Raw genomic sequence first — 6,823 nt, forward strand, 5'->3', positions numbered from 1 at the left:
TTTAGCAGTGTTCTCCTGTATTTCTTTAAGTGAATTATTAAAGTTCTTCTTGATGTCCTCTACCATCATCATGAGATATGCTTTTAAATCCGGGTCTAGCTTTTCGGGTGTGTTGGGGTGCCCTGGACTGGGCGAAGTGGGAGTGCTGGGTTCTGATGATGTTGAGTGGTCTTCGTTTCTGTTAGTAAGATTCTTCTGTTTACCTTTCACCATCTGGTAATCTCTGGAGTTAGTTGTTATAGTTGTCTCTGGTTAGAGATTGTTCCTCTCGTGATTCTGTTAGCCTCTATCAGCAGACCTGGGAGACTAGCTCTCTCCTCTGAGTTTCAGTGGTCAGAGCACTCTCTGCAGGCAAGCTCTCCTTTTACAGGGAAGGTGCCTCCCTCCCGGCTGAAGATGAAGCCCAAAACAGGACCTGTCCCAGAAGCTGTTAGCTTCTGCAGTCCACACTCTCACCTGCACAGACTAGTGTCAGAGGGATCCGGGAACCAAGATGGCTCCCCCAGGTGCTCCTGCAAAGCCCTCCCAGGCCGGGTGGACACCCATCCTCTGGTCGGGAAGGTGCCCGGATGTCTGGAGCCCGAAAAGGGGGCTGCCTCAGAAGCTCTGTGGTTCCCGCCTGTCCCAGAAGCTGTTAGCTTCTGTAGCCCACACTCTCACCTGTGCAGACTACTTTCGGAGGAGTCCCGGATCCAAGATGTCTCCCACCGATGCTGAGGCAAAGCCCTCCCGGGCTGGGCGGACACCTATCCACATGCCTTTTCTGATTTCTAGAATGTATCTCGGTGGTACAGCACTTTCCCAACAAGTATGTGCACCCTTCAGTCCATCCTAAGTACTATAAATAAAAATAACCAGCGCACATTCCTTTAACCTCAGCTACTCAGGAGGCTGAGGCAAGACTGTGATTTCAGTATTAGCCCTGACTCTAGAATAAACCCAAAACTTGTTCTCAGTGGGAGGTGATGACTGAAAAGATAGAAGACAAATGGGTAGAGCCTTTTAAAGGGGCTGAATCCCTGGTTGTTTTTAAGACACCCTTTACTCCTCCTGCTTTTTCAAGAGGAAGATGTTCAGAGCAGTTAAGCTTACAGTGTTCCAAGCTGCAAAGTTACAGTTGAGAGTCAAGAAATAAGTAGATTATCTGTAATCCCAGCACTCATGCTGGGATGCCCACAACCAACCGTCATGGCTCCAGGGGTTATGACACGATCTTCCTGCAGAGATATGCTATGCACAGCACTCATAAACACAACATAAAAATCAATCTTGTTTGAAAGGTTGCTACTTCATCCATTTAAGTATCCACTGAGAACAATTGAAAGAAATCCTGGGATTTTTTATAAATGCCAAGATTAAAATCTGGTATTTTGAAAAACTCACAGTAAGCATTGTTTCAGTTGCCTGTCATTCTAGCAGAGTATCTGTGGTGTTTGAACAGGAATGGCCCCCATGGGCTCATGCTTGGCCGGTTCGGTGGGACTATTTAGGAAGGATTCGAAAGTGTGGACTCAGAGGTGGTGTGTCACTGTGGTGGGTTTTGCCATGTGGCTATCCCTCGGGTGGAGAGAGAATAGCAAAAAGGTGAGGAAATCCTTTCTGGTTTTAAAGAAAGTGAGGGCAACTTCCAGGAAGGAGCTGCACAAGCCAGAAAAGCCTGCCGTTTACAGCTGCAATGGGGAGGCTTGTGAGCCAGAGGAGCCAGCAGGCTAGTGTGAGGGCTGTCATGTCACTGGTGTATGCCCATAGGAAACTAGATGCCCCATTTGCTGGAGAGAGGGGGAGATAAGGGACTTTTGATGGCTCTTCTTGGCAGACAGAAACTCATTTCACAGGTTCCTGAAAAAAATGGTGATTGTAAGCTCTGTCCATCCGTCTGTCTGTCTGTCCGTCTGTCTGTCTGTAAGCAGTCCTTCTGTTTACCCTGTCAGAGTCCCGCCTGAGCTGAGCCCAGAATGTCATTTAGGATATTGTCAGTGGCATTGCCATTTGTGGGTCTGGTCTTTGGAGCCTAACACCTTCTTCTATCTTATTTGAGACAGGGTCTCTTTGGTTTTCTTACCCCCATCCCCTTGCCCTCTGTGAATGGCAGTCTCTCAAGCCCACTGACTACCAGGGATTCTCCTGACTCCTCCACCTCCTCCTCTCTCTCCAGAGTACGCGCATGCATGCTATTCCATCTGATGTTAGCTGAGACCTGGGTATTAAGTTATGTTTGCATCTCCTAGCTCCTACCAGTTAACTAAGGTAAAACACAAAGACCAAGCATGGAAGGAAGTCAAAACTCCTAATTACCCAATCTACACCTCAGTAATCTATGGGGCAATTTGAACTGTGACCTTCTTATTGTTTAGTTAACAATTGTTTGTTATGTGTTTTTTTTTTAATTGGTTATTTTATTTATTTACATTTCAAATGGTATCTCCCTTCCCGGTTCCCCTCTGCAATTTTGTTGTGAATTTTCATTGGCATTTGTATTGCAATTTAAAAATATCCCATTATATTTTCTGTTTGTTTATGAATATGAAGTGGGTTCAGCTGTCAGAAGACAATTCACAGAAGTCACTTCATTTCTTCTCATCAGGTGTGGCGCAGGGATCAAACGTAGGTCTTGAGTCCTGGTGGCAAGTGCCTTTACCCACGGAGACCTCTAGGCCACTCCTGTTGTCATTGGTTTCTTTTCAGTATGTAGCCCTGACTGGCACTGACCTCCCAGAGTTCCACCTGCTTCTTTTTTTTTTTTTGGTTTTTTGAGACAGGGTTTCTCTGTATAGCCCTGGCTGTCCTGGAACTCACTTTGTAGACCAGGCTGGCCTCGAACTCAGAAATCCGCCTGCCTCTGCCTCCCGAGTGCTGGGATTAAAGGCGTGCGCCACCACGCCCCCACCTGCTTCTTTGTTCTGGGTGCTAAGATAAAGGCATGTGCTACCATGCTCAGGGTCCCACTGTCATTTTTTAAAGCTTATGTGTAGACATGTGGTTTATTCCATTCCATTAATTGTTAATAGTGAGCATCTCTTCACTGGTGGAATGTCTCTCCAAATACCTTACTCATCTTTAAAGTTTATTATTTTATTGTTGAACTATATTAGTTTATTGTTGAACTTTTTTTTTTTTTACATTCTAGATTGAATTGTTTATCGGGTATTCATCTCAGAAATATTTCACCAGTCTACTTTATGGCAGGAATCTTATAGTTAAAATTTTAGGTATATATCTAGAATCTACTGCAGATTGATTTTTGTGAATTGTGTAAGAATAAATGTTTAGGGTGAATGTTCTATCAGTGCCAACATTAGTTGCTGGCAATGCCAAACACAGGCACACTGCCTCCCACAATTCCTTTTCTATGATCACTTTCTCAAATAGTTGTTGACTGAATGAATAACCCCAATATAAACTGACCAGTTTGGTCTTGTGTTCTTTGTTCTATAATACTCTCTTTCTTATTTGAGCACAAGTCTTACTACCGTAGTTACTTGCCAGGGTGCTAAAGACAAAAGTTATTTCCCCAAAGTAGAAACCTGGTTCTATTCTTCCCTATCCTAGTGGGTAGTGTGAAAATCCGCTTGGCTTTTAGAGTCAGTTTCTTCATTGATAAAAAGAATAATACCTATCTTGGATTGGCCCATGTAGGGATGAAATCAGACATGGTATGTGAAGCTTGTAGCTCTCTATGTAGAGGTGGAAGCAGCCAGTGATGCTTGGATGTTAAATTTGGAAGTGCAACACTCCTTTGATCTGTATCTCTCCAAATATCCAGCCACCCAGAAAATAAGATCAATACACAAGAATGAGGACAGGAAACAGTGGTTCCTGCTGGACGCACAGTAGCTGAAACTGCCCGTATTTACTTTATGCTGGTTTCATTTTACTAAAAACACAGTCTCCTGAGGAAGGTGTGGATTAGGCAGAGTCAGGGTCTAGCCTGGCTTCTGCCTCAGCTGCTTTGCTTCACTTTGTTTTATAAACTGGATGGTTCCAAGGGTTAAACAGTAAAACTCTGAAGCCAGTGTCTTACACCATACTGCTTTTCCTCCTTTGTTCTAGCCCTGAAGAACAGAAATCACTTGCAGGACTATCAAGAGATCCGGGTGCACCAATTACCAGGAAATAGCTGGCTGTTTTGCAAGCCATTCAGTTTCTATGCTCTCCCTTCCCAATTCCATTAAGTGTGCGGCTTGGAAGTCTAACGTCAAAAAATCCCGTTGCCCAGTGGATTTTTATGTGATTAGTTGATTTTGTTTGTTGGGTTGGTTTAGTTTGGTTTTCTTGAGACAGGCTTTCATACAGTCCAAGCTGGCTTCAAAGTTACTATGCAGACAAACATGACATGATTTCCCCCTTCTTCCTTCCTCACTGACTGATAAAAAAGAGAGAACATGATTGCTTCTAGGTATGATGGAGGAGAAAATTTATTGTAGATAAAAGGGAGAGCATACTAGCCATTATATAATCAAAAACCAAATATGTTTCTTGGGGTGGGACCAACTAGTTTATTAATAATACCTAAAACTCTCCTAATACTCTGTGCTTCTTTGTTCCTCCCTATAATTTAAATAATATATCCAACAAGATACAACAGAAGATTTTCTACCAACCTAAAAAATTCAAGGACAGAACTAAGTAAAGTAGAATATTTTATCTTGCAGACTTCTTAAACTGCTAAGGTTAGCATATGTCTGTGATTTCAGCACTCAAGAGTGCTGAGGGAGAAGGATTGCTATAAGGCCAGTCTGGGCTATATACTGAATTCCAGACTAGCCAGGGCTACCTAACAAAATCATGTCTTAAAAACTCAGATGGATAAAATCCCTATAGGGTTTGGCAAAATTTTGTCATAGTGAATCCTGTCACATTAAGTTAGAAACCCTTTTTAAGTTTCCGCTCAGTAATTTCCAGTATAAATCTCACCACTGCCCCTCAATTATAAATATCCACTTGTCTAATTGGAGTCAATTAGGTCCAATCTCTGTGTCCCACTGTAAAATCTAGTTGCTGTAGTTCCTATGCCATGACTGCCCCTGAATGGTCTGTTTCCCATGCTTCTAAAAATTAACTAAAATCATTGTCATCTTACATGTTTTACTTCTTCAGAGCTGGTTTTGCTTCCTGGCTGTTGTGTAAAATTTTGATGTTAAAGGAAGCTGTCTATTACATCAATTAGGAGAAATAAAACTGATATTCACACAAAAAGGGAGAGAGAGAGAGAGAGAGAGAGAGAGAGAGAGAGAGAGAGAGAGAGAGAGCATAGCCAGAGGCAGAGACACCTGGGAGAGTCTGGAATAGACATGACCCTGAACACTGTGAGAAGATGGGAGGCAGGAGGTGGGTGGGTGGGTGGGTAGGGTCAGTAGCCAAGATGGCCAAAAGTAAAAGAGGGATGAGTAACCAAAATGGCTACATTATATACATAGGAAAGAATCTCTTGGGAAACAGCAGCCTAACCCCTGGCCAGGAGAATTCAGAGTTGAGGGCAAGGTATGCCAACCATACCCTGTATCAGGTTGGAACTAAGGGATGCTGGGAAAATCTGGCGGCCAGGTTTCTGCTTTGATATGTTAACTAAGCACTTCAGCTAGTTGTCCCACAGTTTGAGATTTAACTTTCATCTCCCAAGTGCAGGAATTACAGGCAAGTACCACCATTGGTGGCTTCCTGTTAGTTTTTTTAATTTTAGAGATCAAGACGACTGATAGGAAACAATAAGAATCTAAAGAATTAAACTTTCTCATTCTTTCAAGCCAGTGATTGCCCAAGTCTAGTGGCCACACAGCCTATGTCCACCCATGGTCACACACTGAATGCCCAAGGGTTGAGTAAAGGATTCAGCTGTTGATCAAATGAGGGAAATGAAGATGGAGCTGGCTGTGGTGGTGCACACCTTTAGACCCAGCACATAGGAGGCAGAGACAGATGGAACTCTGTGAGTTCAAATTGACTCTGGTCTACAAAATGAGTTCCAGGCCAGCAAGGCTACATAATGGGACGCTGCCTCAAATAATAATAATAATAATAATAATAATAATAATAATAATAATAATAATAATAATAATCAAAACAATAAAATGATGAGATGATGATAGGTCAGTGAATTGACCCCCTTTTCGGTCAGAGAATGGCTTCAATGGACTGTGATGTGTGTTTGGGCGGGAGAGCAGCTTGGCATTTTAGAGTAGATGCTGTTCTTCCATAGCATTCATGCCCAATATCCAGGAACCATATGACAGTTCAAAACTGTCTGTAACTCAAGTTCCAGGGGATCCAATACCTCTTCTGGCCTCTGTGGGCACCCAGACATACATGTAGTACACAGACAGACAGACAGACAGACAGACAGACAGATCACCCATACACATAAAATCAAAATAGGAAAAAAACCTACACATATAAAAGTAAATACGTCTTTTAAAACATGATGGTTCTTGCTGATCCTGATGTTGCGCGCCTGTAAGCCCCTTAACGCTAGGGAGGTGGGTCAGGAGATCAAGTTCATTAACATATGGAATGCAGGGGAGTCCCTCTCTCAAGCCAGTCCTCCACCTCCAACAAAAGATTCAATTGTTCTTTACTAGCTGCTTTCTGTGAGGTGACAAATGCATCATCAATAGCATTCTAAGTGATTAGGACCAAGGGTTTTAGGTGTTCTGCATATCCTACCATTTGTATCTTTCAACTGAATTTCATTTCATCTCTGTTCTGCCTAGCTTCCAGGAAAGGACAAGCCAGGTTCCTCAGCACTTACCTACAATAACAGCTCCTCTCCTTTCTCCTCTCCTCTCCTCTCCTCTCCTCTCCTCTCCTCTCCTCTCCTCTCCCCTCC

This window comes from Mus caroli, chromosome 1, assembly GCF_900094665.2.
Source record: "Mus caroli chromosome 1, CAROLI_EIJ_v1.1, whole genome shotgun sequence".
In the NCBI taxonomy this organism is placed as follows: domain Eukaryota; kingdom Metazoa; phylum Chordata; class Mammalia; order Rodentia; family Muridae; genus Mus; species Mus caroli.